Genomic DNA, 18,230 nt, shown 5'->3' on the forward strand with positions numbered 1-18,230 from the left:
TAGAGGGGAGGTGGTGGGGGATGGGTGAAATGGGTGAGGAGGGTTAAGGAGTACACTTTAAGAACACTTGTGATGAGCAGCCAGTGATATATGGAATTGTTGAATCACTGTATTGTACACTTGAAACTAATATAACACTCTTAACCATCCTGGAATTTAAATGAAAACTTAAAAAAAAAATAAAGTCCATCTTGTCATAAGATGAGATAAGATAAGATGAGATAAGATAAGATAAGATAAGAAAGAAAGAATTAGTAGTATAGTGTAGTAAATAGTAAAGTAAAGCATAGTAAAGTATATAGTAAATAGTAAAGTATAGTATTGGTGCAAAGATAAACAAATAAACCAATAGAATAGAATAGAATAGAATAGGATAGAATAGAGAATCCAGAAATAAACCCATGCACATAAGAACAACAGGATTTTGGAGCGCTTGGGTGGCTCGGTCAGTTAAGTATCCAACTTCATCTCAAGTCCTGATCTCATGGTTTATGAGTTTGAACCCTGAATCAGGCTCTCTGCTGTCAGCGCAGAGCCCACTTTGGAGCCTCTGGCTCCCCCTCTCTCTGACCCTCCCTCCTTCACTCTCTCTCTCTCTCTGAAAAATAAATAAACATTTTGTTAAAAAGAACAACTGGTCTTTGACAAAGACACAAAAGTAATGCAGTGGAGAAGTATATCATTTATAACAAATTGTGCTGGAGTAACTGGATATGTACATGCAAAATAAAGACTACGAAGGAAGAAGAAAGGGGGTGTGGAGAGAGAACCTGGAGTCACTCCTTGAACCATTAATAAAAATTAACTCAAAATGGATCATAATCCTTAACATAAGAGCCCAAACTACACAACTCTCAGAAAACACAGGAGTAAATCTTCATGACTTTATGTTAATCATTGTACCTAGCAGCTTTGTTTATAATAGTCAAAAGTGAGGAGCCTGGGTGACTCAGTTGGTTGAACTTCTGACTCTTGGTTTCAATTCAGGTCATAATCCCAGAGTTGTGGGATTGAGCCCCACATTGGGCTCTGCACTGAACATGGAATCTGCTTGGGATCTCTCTCTCTCTCTCTCTCTCTCTCTCTCTCTCTCTCTCCCTCTCTCTCTCTCTCAAAATAAATAAATAAACTTTAAAAAACAAAAAATATAATAGCCAAAAGCTGGGGGGAAAAATCAACTGCCCATCAAAAGATGAACAGATGAACAAATTATGGTACATCCATACAATGGAATACTACCTAGAATAAAAGCAAATGAACTATTGACACACACAACAGCATGGATGAATCTCAGAGGAACTCTGTTGAGTGAAAGAAGCCAGATAAAAGGAATACCTACTGGATGATTCCATTTCTATAAAAGTTTAGAAAAGGCAAACTCATCTATAGGAACAGAAAGCCAATCAGTGGTTATCTGGGGAGGGGGAGGGGGAGGGGTGAAGAGAGGGGCTATAAAGGGGCACAGGAAACTCTGGAGGTAATGGGCATCTTCATTACTTTGATCCTGGTGACAGTTTTATGGGTGCATATATTAAGTCAAAACTTAACACATTGTTCAGTGTAGTTTATTATATGCCAATGATAACTCAATAAAATTATTTTTTTTGATATCCACAAGCATGGTAGGGGGTCAGCAGAGAAGCCCTTGCCAGGTGGCTAGAGCTCAAGAGCAGAGCTCACTCCATCGCCACAGGCTGCCCCCAGATGGCCAAAGTCTGTTGGCAGGAGCTCTGTGTGTGAAAACTACAGCTGGAATAGCTGGAATTCTTCATATAAATTCCAGGAAATCCAGGGACTTCTGGGCACCATATGAAAACATAAGAGGGAAAAAATGGCTCATTTTCTGAGAAAAATGAAGCATATTTTATGGGGTCATGGAGCCTCTGAAACACCACCAACAACCCTTTTTCCTGGTGCCTGTTGGGGCTGGGAGTGGATATGGAGGAGAGAAAAGCCCAGTCCTGCCTGCCCTTCCCAGCCAGGGTCTCACACAGAGGCAGTCTGGCACCCATAGAGGCTGGCAGAAGGGGACGGAGAAGATGGAACTCCTGTAGGCATCCAGGGGGGATAGAGGCAGGCTGGTGCAGGAGCCCTGAACTCGGAGGCGGGGGGAGTTGAGGTGTTCCGGTGAGTCAAAGCAGGGGCATCAGTGTGACCCTGAGGGAGGCTGTGTCACCTGCGGCTTTCCCTGGTGTCCAGACTGAGGTGGAGGCTGTTCCCAGCAAGGACGAGCTCTTCTCTGCAGGTAAAGGTGCACACATATACAGACGTAGGGGCCCTGACTGTGGGCAAAGCAGCAAATCTATTATCCTGGCTTCCTAACCAGATGGAGCTCTTTATAAGCACGGTTTATCACTTTGTAACAAGGCCTCTTCCATTCAACAGACCCTGAGTGTTTTCCCACACGCCCAGCACTCACCTGGAAATCCCGGCCCTCGTGGAGCTTACATTGCGGTGGGAAAAACAGGCCATATGCAAGACAAATAAGTAAATACACAAAGTGCCAGACAGCTATAAAGGCAGTGCACAGAAATTAAGCAGAGAATGGGAACAAGGAGAATGGAAGGGGATGTGGGTGGAACTAGACGAGGAAGGGGGGGAGTCACAAGAAGTTCTAGTGGGACCCTACCTTATCTCTCTGTGGTGGATTTTTTCCCTGAGAGCAGACCACAAAGAATCCAGGTGAACTTTGTTGATCCCCTGGCAGCTGTCACCAAGACCCACTTGTGTTCCTCAGCAGCTCTGACATGAGGAAGACGTGATGACGGCCCCACCACAGATCGTTCCTGGGGGCTATTCAGCCCTGGGTCCAGTGATGAGCCAACTACCCCCCGAACTTTAGTACTTTCCTCATTTCTCTTCCAAGACTACTCTCACTAACCCCACCTCCTAAACGCAGGAAGCTCCTGCCCCTCAGACTCTCATCATTTTCTTAGTTGTCACCATGTACATACACCTTCCATTTATTCAGCCCTATTTGTCTGCCCATGGTCATACCACACCAATTCCCACTTCTGAGCCTTTTTCCTATGCTGCTCCTTGCCTAGAATGCCCTCCTATTCAAACACTTTTCATACTCAAAGGTGAAGCTCTAACCAACCTATTTCCAGAACCTCTCCCTTCCTTTGTCAGCCCTATGAATCCCCTCTTCTTGATCTCCAGCAGCACACCACATTGAGGCAATGTTGTCCCTTTGTCTCACTGTCATCTCCCTAAGGCTAGCTTGGTCCCTGCAGCCACCTTGGGTGTTCCTCTTGTGTCTTTACTTCTTCTCTAGGCCTGAGATGCAAGATTATGCTGAGCATACAAAAGGTATGCCACAGATATAACTCATTCCTCCCTCAAAAACAAGCCTTTGCTTTGTCCAAATTTCCTCCTCTCCATCTGAGAAATGGAAATGGTTTGGAAAATTCCAGCATGGGAGTGTTCAGCCTTATTTGAGTTGTGCAAGTGGGAAAAAATGTGCTTTTCCCCGAATTAACAAATTCCCCAGCCTTTCCTCTGAAAGCAACTTACAAACCTCTGAGCCCAATGTGTAAGCTTGCCAACGTCTTCACCTCTCTGAAGACTCAATTGTCCTCCTGTCTGTATGTCTCATGCACATGTGCATTTGTGGGTGAATGAGGAGGCTGGAATCAGAGTAGAAGTTAACCAATCTTGAAAATAAAGCACGTGACAAGTGGAAAGAGGCAAGCCTTTTGATGCCCATGTCCCTTGGCTTTCCAGCATACTGAGGAAACAATTTCTTAACAGCAGTATGCCCCTACCTGTCTCTATTCTCCCCCTCTGCATGTATCCAAATTCACCCATCCATCCATTCAACAAACACTAATTGAAAGTCAAATGTGGTTGGCAGTTTCTAAAATGGCTCCCATGTTCCCACTTCCTGGTGCTCATATTCTTGTGTAATCCCCTTCCCTTCAGTAGGCACTGGACCTAATAACTTGCTTCTAATGACTAGAATACAGTCAAAGTGATGGGACATCAAATTCAACATTAGTTTACAAAAGACGGTAACTTCCGTCTTGGTCACAGTCTCTTTGTCGTTCTTGTTTACTCACTATGATGAGGTCAGCTGCCACGTGGTGAGACGCTCTATGAGGAGCTAGAGTGCCAGGAAATGGAGGGCAGACCTTGGCCAACAGCCTGGTGAGGAACTGAGGTCAGTCAGCAGATTGCAAGACACTGAAGGCTGTCAACAATGCTGTGGGCTTGAAGCCGGTCCTTGCCACTGAGTCTTCAGAGGATAGCACAACCATAGCGGTCTTGTGATGGAGGCTGAGTGGGGGATCCAGCCACCTGCATCCATGTTCCTGACCGACGGTCACTGCAAGATAATAAATGCTATTGTTGCAAGCTTCTGCATTTTGGACTAATTTGTTATGAGGCAATAAATAATTCATACACCAACTATGTGCCAAGCACTCTTGTTGGCCCTGGAGCATAGGAAAGGACAAAACATCTTTGCCCGCATGTAGGTGACAGTCTAGTGAGGGAAGGCAGATGATAAATAAAGTATGGTGACAGAAAAAGCTAAAGCAGTGAAGAGGAATGGTTTTCAGGTGGCTGGTGAGGTGGGGGTGTCAGTGGTTGTAGCCTTTTACATGGGTGTTTGGAGAGGTCTGAGAAGGTGGCATTTGAGCAGAGACCTGTGGTGAGAGCATGAGCTCCGGGCATCCAGGGGAAAAGTGTTCCAGACAGAGGAACAGTCTAGAATGAGTTTTTGTTTTGCTCGGCAAAATAAAATTTAGAGAAGGAGAAACTTTCAGCTTCTCTTTTTAGCCTGTAGAAAAATATCTAAACATAGGCAGCCCACCCGAAATGCATTCCAACTTTCTTCCTGCTCCAGAGAGAGAGAACTCAGAGTCCAGACAGAAGTAAGCTGTGTTTCTGTTTTGTTTGTTTCCTATGTCCTTGATAGAGGCAGTTACTCAGCTTGGCAGGTGGGACTTTGTGATTTTGAGGGGAGGAAGGAGACCGTGTCATGCCTCTCTGCCCTGTCCTCCCCTCTGTGTGGCTTTCCTGCTTGGTGTGGAGTATAGGATGTGGGGGCTGGGCAGCTGAGACCTCAACCCAGAGGGACACCCTCTGGAGAAGACTTGAATTGCCCAATTCACTCTGGGCTCCCTGGAGCCATCAATTCACCTTGGGCCTGACCCTCTCAAGGTCTAAGAAATCCAGCCAGAGCCACTCTTGCTGCCAAGAGTTGGTGGGAGCCGGGGGCACTGAAGACCACTCTCTTGCATCTGCACAGGACTCAGGCTTATCTGAGGAATGTATGGGGAGAGCAGTTTACAAAACGTTTTTTGAGCTGCCCTATGAAGAAAGTAGTCCTGATAAAGTTCTTCTGTTTGCGGGAAAGTGGAGGTTTGGGTAGACTCAGCGTCTCCCCTTCCCCCACCACCTGCTCAGAGGCAGTCTGGACACTGAAGCTTTGACACCAAGCTGCCTGATGGACAACGCTGATTTGTCAGAGGGGATGCCAAGAGCAGTTCTCCTTCCAAAATCTGATCAGGTCCAGATCTGATCCTCTGGCCCAAGTCAGGATTGAATGAATGACTGCTTCTGACTTCTGTCAAATTCTGGCTTTACTTGATCGTTTTCACACCCACGAAATGGGGTGTGAACTTTCCACCCGGCCCATGTTATCCAAAAGGACAGCCTGGCTTTACATGGGCCTTCCCTGGGCAGCCAACAGTGCTCTGCTTCTCCAGACACAGAGGAAAGATGGCGTAAAGACATTTCTAACCAATAAAAATGGGAAGCTCTTGTTACCAGCAAACCCTCATTCAGGGAACACTTCTAGAGCAAGAGGAAAATGATCCCACGTGGATGCATGGAGATGAGGAAAGGAATGGAGAGCAATGAAAAGGGTAAAGCTATGGGCAAAACTAAATGAATATCGATGACATATAAGAAAATAATAATAATGTCTTGTGAGGTTTAAAATATACGTGGAATTAAAATTCAGGACAACAAGAGCACAAAGATGGGAGGGGAGTCATGGAGTTAACGTGTTCTAAAATCTTTGCATTGTCCTGGAAGTGGTAAAAGTAGTAATTTATATTAAACTTTAATAAGTCAGGAGGACATTTTGTAATCTCTAGGGTGACCACTGCAAACAATAATAAAAGATTATACAACTAATAAGGTAAATGGAATGGAAGAATAACAAATACTTATAAAGTAAGAAAGGAAAAAGGGAATATAAAACAAGTGAAACAAAAGACAAACAGTGACATGATGGATTTAAACCCAAATATGTTAGTAATTTCATTAAATATACATAGGTTAAATGTTCCAATTAAAATCAAAGGATGTCAGCCTGGATTCGTTTCAAGGAAGGCTGACTGACTCAGGCAGCATGCACCCTCTTGCCTGCTCCTCTTAATCTTAACCCTCTTAATAGTTGGGAGATTGACTTGATAGCTGGAGCTGCAGTGGTCATCCTGCAACCATGAGGCTGAGCCCAGAAGCTGTGGCCAAAGGATGAAGGAGCAGAAAGATTAAAAGGAGCCTGGGACACAGAAGATGCTGGGAGCTACCATACCAGCCCTAGGTGACCCACCTCCAGATTTCATGCTTTGTGAAAGAAAAGTAAATCCCTAACTTCTCCCATTCAGTAGATTGTCTTTGCATTTTGTCAATGGTTTCCTTTGCTGTGCAAACCCCCTTACTTGGGTGTAGCTCCAAAAGCTTATTTTTGCTCTTGTTTCCCTTGCCTAAGGACACATACCTAGAAAAAATACTGCTAAGGCCAATATCCAAGAAATTGCTACCTATGTTTTTTTCCAAAAGTTTTATGGTTTCAGGTCTCATATTTAGGTATTTAATCCATTTTGAGTTTATTTTTGTGTATGGCATAAGATAGTGGTCCCGTTTCATTCTTTTACATGTGGTTGTCCAGTTTTCCCAACACCATTTGTTGAAGAAACTATTTTTTCCATTGCATATTCTTGCCTCCCTTGCATTAGATTAATTGACCATATATGCATGAGTCTATTTCTGGGGTCTCTATTCTGTTCAATTGATCGATGTATCTGTTTCTGTGCAGGAAAGGGAACCCTCATGCACTCTTTGTTGGTGGGAATGTAAATTGGCACAGTCACTGTGGAAAACAGTAGAGAGGTTCCTCAAAAAAATGAAAAGTACCATGGGATCCAGTAATTTCGCCATTGAGTATTTCCCTAAAGAAAACGAAAACACTAATTCGAAAAGATATTATGCACCCCTATGTTTATTGCAGCATTATTAACAATAGCCAAGTTGTAGAAGCATCCCAAGTATCCATCCATAGATGAGTGGATAAAGATATCTCCCTCTCTCTCTCTCTCTCTCTCTCTCTCTCTCACACACACACACACACACACACACACACACACACACTGGAATATTACACAGCCATAAGAATGAATAAGATCTTGTCATTTGTGACAACATGGACAGACCTAGAGGGTATTATGCTAAGTGAAATAAGCCAGACAGAGAAAGACAAATACCATATGATTCCACTTACATGTGGGATCTAAACAAACAAACAAGCAAAAAACAGAAACAATATCATAAAACAGACTGGTGGTTGCCAAAGGGGAACAGGTTGGAGGGACAGGTGAAATAGGTGAAGGGGACTAAGAGGTACAAACCTCCAGTTATAAAATAAATAAGCCACATGGATGAAAAGCACAGCATAGGGAATATAATCAATAATATTGTAACAATGTTGTGTGGTGACAGATGGTGACTACACTTGCCATGGTGAGCATAGAACTGTCATATCACTGTGAGTGCCATATACCTGAAATCAGTGTAACACTGTATTTTAACTATACTTCAATAAAAATAAAATAAAATAAACTTAACTGTGAGTCACTCTGTGTTGTGTCTAATACTCATGCTTAAGTACAATCTCTGATACACAAGTTTTAGGACATTACATCTGCCAAACTCACTCAGTGTCAGATACTAACCTTAAACCAATTAAACCCACTGGATCGTGTACCATGTAAAACCTCTAAAGAGCACAGTGTGACTCACTCTAAGGGCAGAGCCCACTTAGACCAATTAGACCTCAGGGGGGTTTAATGGATTGGGCCCAGTCACACAAATACCACTAAGTGCCCATCTCACAACAAAAAGGATATTGCTATAATACTTTATAAACAACTTAAATGGGTTGGGAGGGGGGTTTCTTGTAGGCAGCCAACAATTATAAAACAATATGGGTCTTGCCATGGCAAGAACAAGTGTCCATGAGTTTATTCTATTCAGTCAACAATAATTATACAGCACCCACTATGCACCGAACATTGCTCTAGCCATCAGGGAGACAGCAAGAAACAAAATACAGAACTCCCCTGCCTAGCACAGTTTACGTGCTAGTGAGGGAGACAAAAAAAATAAGCAAATACGTAAGTGAGACAAATTGCATGTAGAATGGTAAAAAGTTGATGGCGGAAAAAAGTGGAAAGAAGAGAACAGAGAATGGGGTAGATTGCAATTTAAATAATGATTATTCAGTATGATCAGGGGAGGTCATACTGGAAGATGATATTTGATAAAGACCTCAAAGGAGTGAGTAGGCGATAAATGACAAGGCAAAATGTTTCAATCAGCTCTTGCAAAGGTAAGAGGAAGGAGTTGGGAAGGATATAACTTGTCCTCATGAATGGCTTTGGCCAAGGGTGTTGCTTGCTGAAGAACTGCCTTTGAGTCTTAGCAAGGGGGAACCTGGCTTGTGGGAGGTCCCACTGCTGAGTGGTGTAAGGTGAGAATTTAGAGACTTCTCAGCAGAGAGGATAATTATCGTGCACGCCCTGGATGCCGTTAGAAGGAAGGTTCCATTCATGCTCCCAACAGCCCTCTGTATGAAGTGGGTTCTGTTATGATGCTCATTTTACACACAAGGAGAGGGAAGCTTATCTTTCTGCCCAAGGTGGTAAAGCCAGTGGGTATGGAGGGAGGCTTCTTGAGCTGCTGCCATCAGCACCTCACAGGCCCACCCTTCGATCTCCAGGAAATGCCCATCAGGGTGACATGCAGGAAGATCAGGGCTTGAAGATAGTGTGGAAGGAAAGGAAAGAGATAGTGTGGAAGACTTGCCTCCCCCTTCCACCTTGGAGAGCCTGGCTGAGCCTGTCCCTCGTCCTCTTGACTGTGGCATTGACAGGGGTTTCATGGGTCCTGGGGGCAGGGGCAGCATAGGTGCGTGCAAGGGACCGTTGGCCAAGTCTCAGCATTAGGGCTTCACAGCTGCAGAGACAAAGGGCTCTGCCTTTACCTCCACCATATTGGGAAGCACCACCCCTCCACCCCATTCCCCCATCCCTACCACTACCCTGGACCTTCCCCCCTTTGGCCAGTTGTTCCTCATGCAGATGAAGTGGATTTCTTGGCAGCACTTTTACAGGACCCTTGACCCAAAGGGAAGGGTCTGAAATGTACAGGGTACATAGCTCTCTTAGGGAGAATTTATGGGAGGTCTCTGCCTCTCTCTCTTCCTACCCTTTCCTCCCTGCAGCCAATGTACCAATGTTTCCTCTGACCTCAGAGGAAACTCCTCTTGTGCCTCTCTAGGGTCACTCCTTTGTCCCAGTGCTGGATTTCATGTCTTTTCCAGCACCAGTCACATTGGATCTGGGATGGGGTTGGGAAGAGTTTGCCAAACAGAATCTGAAAAAGCAGGGCAGGTGGTCAAGACCCACTGGGCTTCCGACAGACTTTCGGCAAGGGCTCCCCTAAATGTGGGATGCGTTGTCTCAGTCTCCAACTCTGGAGCTCTCAGATTCCCCACTAGGACGTTAGACTCTACACTGTGATTTGCCCATACCTGATACCTCCTGAGATCAGTCTACTTTCTTTCAGCCTGTCTTCACTTATGTGGGTGCCTTAAACAAAATATACAGTTTCTTTCCTGCAGGGGATTTTAGACTCTTCCTATAGGTTGACACCATTGTGAACCTCTAAGAAAGAAACACTGTTTATGGAGTCTCTCTAGCATATCTGACCTCAGGGTTTGAGGAACACTTCACAAGGCCAGCACACAGCATACCCTGAGAGCCTCTGCACAAAATAAGGCAGACATTATGATGTGTCCCAGGTGACTCCAGTATCCTGCCCAGTCAAACAACACAACAGTTCAATGGTGCTGAAAGGCCAAGTGCTCTGCCCTTAGGAGGCAGTCAAGGTGGGCCTGGGAACAGCAGTGTTCTCCCAGCCATCCTCTCCTATGAATGCACCTAGAGGAAATGGGCGAGAGTGGAAGCAAGTGGGGTGCCTGGGTGGCTCAGTCGGTTAAGCAACTGACTTTGGCTCAGGTCATGATCTCACCCTCGGTGAATGTGAGCCCTGCATCAGGCTCTGTGTTGACCCTGGAGCCTGCTTTGGATTCTGTGTCTCCCTCTCTCTGCTCCTCCCCTGCTCACTCTCTCTATCTCTCTGTCTCTTAAAAATAAATAAACATTAAAAAATTTTTTTCTTAAAGTGGAAGCAAGGACAACTGTGGGCCAGCCTTCTCCTGGATCCTGGGTTTGGTGAAGGCAAGGTGGCAACTATTTTTTTTAAGTTTATTTATTTATTTTGAGAGAGAGTGAGAGAGAGAGAGCCAGCTGGGGAGGGGCAGAGAGAGAGGGAGACACAAAATCCCAAGCAGGCTCCGTACCGTAAGAACAGAGCCCAACGTACTGCAAGAACAGAGGTCAAACTCACAAACTGTGAGATCATGACGTGAGCCGAGATCAAGAGTCGGACACTTAACCAGCTGAGCCACCCAGGCACCCCCAAGCAAAATGACATCTACAGGGAGTACCACATGCCTCCTGGAACCCCAGCTCAGCCTCTGGGCCTCTAAGTCCCCTCAAGTTTAAAAAGCCTCAAGTCACCCTTTGCCAAGTCTTGGTGGCAGCCCTGTGTGGTACCAAGGTAGCAGAGTCCCACGTGTCATCCAAGCTGTCACAGAAGCACCCCTATCCCTGGCTTATCCTTGGCGGATGTTTGGGAACCCAGTGCACAGCAGGCCCTGGAGTCATAGAACCAGCCGAACAACCCTGAGCTTGCCAGCTTCCTGCCCCAAGTGCCCGCACCAGTCCTGACAAGGTCTGGAATGAGCCACCTCAGTGAGAAAAATCAAGAGGAGGCTGAGTCCAACCAAATGGGGAGGGGAGAGCAGTACCATTTTCCTGCTTCTGCCCCAAATCTGCCTACTGGGTGGGAAAGAGATGAAAGGAAAAAACCTAACCCCTCAGCAAAAGAAATCAGGAGAGGAGAGCGCAAGCAGGAGAGGGATCTCAACAAAATTCTGGAAAATGGAATGCAGACAGATGAGGTTATAGCTTTCTCCCCACAGCCGAGTGTCTGGGAGGGGGAAGAAGCAACCTCAGCAGAGCCTCAAACAATCTTAGCAAATGAAGCCACTGGACACACAAGACAGGGGCAAGGGTGAGGCTGAAACCAGGTGAGCTGTCTGACAGCTTTATGAAGAGGAGATCCCCTCCTTTGCCACATGAGAAGATCAGCACCTCATTCTGTACCACTCTCCTCCCTCCACCCCTGCTGCCAGAGTGGAGAGACTGAGAGGGGAGGGGTCTGGCATAGCCCACTTTTCCCAACCCCCTCTGCTTCCTGTTCTGCTGTCCAAACACTGGCTGCCAGGCTTTCAGCCTCCAGGCAGGAGATTTGGAGGGTCCTTCACTGGGAAGCTGAGTGGCCCAAGGGAAATGATCTACATATTCTACTATTTGGGAGTCCCCATCATCACAGCCAGAACCTTATCCCATCGTTTCTCTGTGAGACCCTCCAAAAGCCCAGCTCTGCATCCACATGGGGCTTCCATCAGCTGTTAAATGCCTCCTTCTTAAATAGGACCAGACAGCCAAGAATCAAAGTCATTTGGGGAAGCCTTAACTACGAAAAACAGAGACCAAAACAAACAAACAGAAAAAATGAACTCCAAGGAAACAGAGATAATGTGGAGATTGGAATAAGAAAACAATTTTCATTGTAATTACTACTCCCGGGGGGGATACAAGAAGATAATTCATGAAACAAGAAGATGATGTTATAAAAGGGAACACTGGATTAAAACCAGCTCTTGGAAATTAAAACTGATAACAAAAATATAGAAGGGTTGAAATTTCCCAGAAAAATAAAAGGTAATGGCAGTGGTGGGGGGGAGTTGTTTAAAATTTAGAGAATCATTTTGGGAGCTCTAACATCCAAATAACTGGAGTTTCGGAAAAGAGAACAGTTAAATTGGAGAAGAGTAACAACAGATGCATATGGGAAACTTCTCAGCACTTAGGGACATGAAGTGCCAGACCAATGGGTCCACAAAGCACGCAAAACAAAGGACAAAATCATATCAAGGCACAACACTGGGAGATTTCAGAACATCAGACGTGTTGAAAAAATCCTCAAAGCTTTAATCCTCAAAGAAAGAAACAGAAAACATTTTAAATCCAGGGATCAGCAATCAGAATCACATCATTGTTTTCCACGGCAACAATGGAAGTAAGAAGGCAATGAGGCAACCTTTTCAAATACAGAAGAAAATTATTAAATTATTTGTAACCTAGGGTTTTATACCCAGCCAAGTATCAGTCCTGCAGAAGAGTACAATGAAGAGATATTAAGCCATGAAAGATTTTTTGCCTCCCACAGATCCATTCCTAAGAAGCTACCAGAAGACAAAGACAAGGAATCTGGGAAACAGGGAAGCAAAGTGGGGGAAGGACCATCAATGGAGCCAAAGGGAGGTCCCAAGATGAAAGCTGTTTGGTGCGACCAGACAACAACCCATCCCAACTCCCCCGAAGGGATGCCACAGATCAAACTGGACCTGATAGCACACCAGTGGGCCTATGACACGCACGGAATGGAATTTTAGGATTCTGTCTGTCCGTTTGGGCACAAGTCAATGCTAAATATACAGCACACCTAGAAGATGAAAAATGAGGTAGACATTTAACTGCAATAAAAACAAAAGTTAAATAAGAAACATGGCATAGTATATGATTCAGCTATTAATACCATATACATAGTCATAATAATATAAACACTGAATAGTAATTTAACCAAAACGTGGCATGTAGACACATCAAGAGAATGAGGGAAGAGAAGTGTGTGTGTGTGTGTGCGTGTGTGTGTGTGTGTGTGTGTGTGTGTGTGTGGTACATAAGAGAGCTATATCCTAACCTTTTGTAGTAGGAAATAGGTAGATAATACCTAAAACAGAAACACCAAGAAATAAAGAAGTCCATTTTTTTTTTAAATTTAAGTTTAAATGATAGAACATGTAAGACTTAAAAGTGGTTGTCTCTTGGGAATGGAACTTGATGAGGAAAAAGTGGAACAGGGCACTATTTTTACATTATAGTGCTATCTGACTTTTTAACTTTTTTTCTTTCTTATTGAGGTATAGTTACAATAACAAACTGCTCTTATTTAAAGTACACAATCTAGGGACTGGGTGGCTCAGTCGGTTAAGTGTCTGACTCTTGGTTTCCACTCAGGTCATGATCTCACAGTTTGTGAGTTTGAGTCCACATCGGGCTCTGCATCGACAGTGCACCATCTGCTTGGGATTCTCTCTCACTGCCCCTCCCCACCTCTCCCTCTCAAAATAAATAAATAAACTTAAAAAAAATAAAGTACATAATTTGATGTTTTGGCATGTACATATATCATATATATATACATATTATATACACACACACACACACACACACACACACACACACACACCACAAAGTGTCCCTTTATAATCCCTCCCTCTCAGGACCACTCCTGGAGAAGGACATATGGGTGGCTGGAGGTCAGTGGCTCAACGTTTTCTGCTTCTGTTTCAGTGAACCAAGGAGTCTGTGCTTCCAGTGCAGGTTCCTCATATGCCAGCATGGGGAAGACACCTCACAGTCCATCTTGGCCTTCAGCTTGAGAAGCACCTCCTCCAGGATGCCTACCATGACACCCTCCCTGTGTGCATACTCCCTTCTTTAAAGATGGAACTCTCCACTCTCTAGTGTACTACCCTCTTTCTCCCCTGCACTCAGTGACCTGTGAGTCTGCAAGGTTGGACACCTTCCATTCGAGGGCCTGGCTCAGAGCAGTTGCTCAGAAAATATTTGTTCAGTGAATACATGAGATACAAAAAGAAATGCATGAATCGTGAATAGGTGAGTAAATGCCAAGTCTTTTCCCATTATCAATTATTTTAAGGTTGTTTGTGTTAAAGATGATATCTCTTTAAAGACTGTGTGAAAGCCCAGGAGAGGCTGAAATAGGAGGAAAGCTCAGAAACACAACTGAGCCATTAATCCATTCGAGGAGCCTGAGAGACATCTGTCCCTTGTATGAAACCCTGTCCCAAACACGCCCCCCTCGACCCTCCTCTGGGATCCAAGACTCCTCTCCGGAGCCCTGGGAGTAGCTAACTCAAGCAGTTGGGGATGAGGATCACTAGGGGGCACTCTTTCATCATATTGGCCCTGCCCCAATGGCCACAGAAGCCTACCTTGGGGTCTTCTACAAGGACCCTGCAAACCGAGGGGCCGGCCTCTTCACATGCTCTGCAGTCTCTTGCCAATAACAGAGAGGGTCTTTCCAAGGAGCAGTGGCACAACCACTAAAACAGTATCCACTCGGTACAAGGTAGCTTTGCAGAAAAGGCAGGTATTTGGGGGCACATTGATATTTCAGAATGACCTTCCTTTCTTTACTGCCTTGAGTGTGTCAGTTCTTAGATCCCCAGTCCCAGCCTGACAGCTGCCCAGGTAAGAATAAACTGAAGGGTACACTCCTGCAATTTACCTATTTACTCACATATCCACTAGACACATTTTCCTTGAAGGACTGGGGACTGGGAGGTTCTGGGCGATTATAGCCCCCAACGTAGGGGGAAGAAATGGGAGCTTACGGCCTGCACAAATCATCCCAGCCTTGGGCCCGCACGAACCTCAGAAGTGGCACAGAGGAAGGCTAGGGGCCCAAGTGGTATGTGTAGTCTGGAAAGTCAGGGCTCCTTCATTTTTTAGGACAGCACTCTCTTAACCTCAACCATTGTGGGACTTAATTTCAAAGATACTCCCTCTCTGGAGAAATTAACCACCCAAACACAAACACTCTGTGAGGCACCCCTGCCTGATGGAGATTCTGGACCTGGAGTGGAAGGCAAGTGAGTGGTAGGAGAGGATTGGGGGGAAAACCTGGATGGAGGAGGACATGGAGAAGGGGGAGTGCAGAACAAAGAGAAGAAGGCCCTTAGCTTGGCTCTTGGAACTGGAGCATTGGAACCTCCATTCCAACATCTAGGTTCTTCCTGTGAATTTACTATCTGCTCCAGATTCTGGTGGGCTTCCTGTTTCCCATAACCTGTCAAAGGAAGTGTCCAGGGGAGGCTGGAAGGGAGAATTTCACAACTAACAGAGCCTTCCTTTGATGTTGCCACCAGGGCCCTGGAGCCCCGCCTCTACCAATCAACCATTTGGGCAATGAGGAGACCATTCTCTTCCCCTCATGTTCCCATTTGGTACAGTGGGACACAATGCCAGATTGAGGCCATATCACAGGCACAGACCCAGCCCCAAGTCCAGGTCTAGGCTAAGGAGGATCCCTTGCTAAGCCCTGTCCACACCTATGATGTAGCCACACCCCTAGGAGCTGAACTTTCCAGAGCAAAGACATCAAAACTGACTTACTCTGAGAATTGGGTTACCTCTGCATCTTTCCTGGGCAGGATTCCAGACCCAGCCAGCCATGCTGTCACCTGAGAAGAATCATTACCTGCAGGGGGAGAGGGTAAGAGAGAAGGGGAAAAGATGGGTGGAGACGGACAAAGCTGGGAGGAAGAAAGCACTGGCTCACTCACTAGAAGAGCCTCTCTTCCCCTCCCATATGGGAAGATTTATGTACCAGCAGCCTAGCCAACCCAGTGCCCACCTATGCACACCTGCCCCTGGTACATCTTTCACCCAACTACCCCGCACAGCCAGTGTGGCAACCAGCTCAGGCAGGCTTCACTGAGGCCTCTGGCTCTGCCTTGCCTGGGAGGCCCTGCCCTCTAACCTTCTTACAGAGAGGAGGAGAGAGGAGAAGGAGAAGAGAAAGAGGAAAAGAAAGAAGAAATGTGTGTACATTTCAGCCCCCTCCAGGTTTTGGGATCCCTCCCCCTTCCTGTTGCTCTGGGACACAGAGGTGAGGAGTCACAGGGGCCCATTTAGGTCTACAGCAGGTTTATCCACTCCCAAGATGTACTTGCTTGACTCTAGCGGCCTTGAGCGGGCCCCTTTCTGTAACCATCTCAAGAATGTTTGTCAAGCATTTTGTCAGGTACCCCCCCCCCCCAAAACGTCCCTGAAAGATAGGACTCTACCATATGACCTTTTCCCTGATTTTGCAATCCCAGAGGGCACATGCCTACTCTCATACCTCCACCAAGTGTCTCCAAGAAGAATTCCATCCACGGGGTAAAGCCACCTGGGACCTCTTCTTCTCCCTTCCTTTTTAGTTCTAAAATTTTTACCAAGTGTATCTAGTTGGGACAGTGACATATTGGCCTTAGCTTCTCTTTGTGAGATGGTCTTTGGATGGCCAAATACCCCTTAGCTTGGCACAAAAGACTTATGTTCTCATTTGTCTCAGAGCCGATCATTATTTGTAACGCAATATTTGGCTTCTGAGTAAATCACACACACAGACACACATCTTTGGGGAGGACTTCATTAAAAATTAACAATGTCCCTGGCTAGTAAATAGCTCTTTGAACTTAAAACATTTTCTCGTCCCTGGTCTCTCCAGCAGATCCGGGGCTTGTAAACTCCATGGTGAGGGGAGGAAAGGACCTTACTGGGGGTAGGACTCAGCCTTCACTCTCCCAGGGGATAGGGTCCCGAGTCCCCCACATGCAGATGTTGGGAGGCCCAGTGTGGTCAGGGCTCAGGAGTGGCACACAGAACTGTGGGAGTAGAGGAGAAAGGCGGCTGGGAAGAGGGTAAGGAGAGGTGGGTAGGGTGTGTCTGAAGAAGAGGTGTAGGCCAGCACAGATGGACCAGCCTAGAGGAAAAGTGGGGGAGGGAGCATCCTAGGGGCAGAGGAAAGAACTTCATCCAGGTCAAGAATAGCAGGACCAAGATGGGTGGACACCAGGGAGGGCCCTGACTGGCAGGGGTATAGGAGGGAATGAAGCTGAGACTGAAACAGAGCAGATGGAGAGAGGAGGGCTCCCAGAGTCTTTCTTGGACCTCTAGGGAGCCCGGGTTCCGGTGGCAACGGAAGGGTTTTGAGAAAGAAAAACTGAGCAGCCCAGAGGTTGCCTGGCTTCATCGCTCACGCTCTCTGTGACCCTGGGGCAAGCTAATTAACCTCCCTGAGCCTTGGTTTCCTCACTTATGACACAGGGATGATAACAGAACTCCCCGGGAGGATGATTGGGAGGGCTGACCGGGATGACGAGGCGAAAAGCGGGTGGTGGCACACCGCGCGCACTGCGTAAATTTAGGGGTGCTGATTACTACCTTTTTCCGGAAGAGTTGGACAGAGCGCCTGGCGGCGGGTGATTCAGTTGGTTAGGTGGATCAAATTAACCAGAAGATTTTCAACTCAGATTCACACTTCCTGTGGAGACAGGCCCTAAAAGAGCTGGCGAAGGTGTTTGTAAACAATAACAGGGCAATTCAAAGGTCGCCGCTGACGGTGAAAGCAGTGGGGGGTTAGGGAAGAGGCTCCAGGGGAAGCAGTCTTCTCTTCGCCGGGGGAGGAGGGGCTGGTAGGATCCAAGATAGGCAGGTGTGGACACCTTTGCGGTCTTCCTTCCCTTGAATACACACATACAGACACACGCACGCGCGCGCGCGCATCACCCCCCAAGCCCTCTCCCGCAGCAACACCCAGAACCCCTCAGCGACACGCGATTGCCCATCTCCCGGCGTCGTCCCGCCGACAGGGAAGAAGGAGTGAGTGGAAGGCCGGACGCAGTTGGGGGGCGGTAACGGCCGAGGGGATTAATTCTTCTCCCGCAGCCCTGAAGGCAAAGCGTGGCTGTGGCGTGGGGAGAGGCGCAGTGCGTCCTGGAGGGCCCTGGGCCGCGCGGGAACGGAGCTCTGGGGCCGGGCGCCTGGCCCGCAGCGCCGCCTCCCGGGAGGAAGGCGGGGGCCGGGAGGAGGGAGCCGGAGGAGGCGGAGGGCGGAGGGGGGCGGCGCGCTGAGAGGTTATTTGTGGTTCGCTTTGATCCCGAGGGGGAA

At 46.7% G+C, this 18,230-nt stretch overlaps 1 protein-coding gene and 1 long non-coding RNA gene across 2 annotated transcripts in view; one reads left to right on the top strand and one right to left on the bottom strand.

Annotated features, from left to right (window-relative positions):
- AMOTL2 (angiomotin like 2) overlaps positions 1-18,230 on the top strand; it is a 278,572-nt gene that overhangs the window by 242,550 nt on the left and 17,792 nt on the right. The gene's annotated exons all lie outside the window — the stretch shown is intronic.
- LOC132683115 (uncharacterized) lies at positions 1,562-17,929 on the bottom strand. Its single transcript, XR_009612049.2, has 3 exons — positions 17,505-17,929; positions 15,690-15,774; positions 1,562-4,327 (listed from the first exon to the last, which is right to left on the bottom strand). It is a non-coding gene; the product is annotated as an uncharacterized LOC132683115 (long non-coding RNA).

Source organism: Panthera onca, chromosome C2 (genome assembly GCF_046562875.1).
Source record: "Panthera onca isolate mPanOnc1 chromosome C2, mPanOnc1 haplotype 2, whole genome shotgun sequence".
Lineage (NCBI taxonomy): Eukaryota > Metazoa > Chordata > Mammalia > Carnivora > Felidae > Panthera > Panthera onca.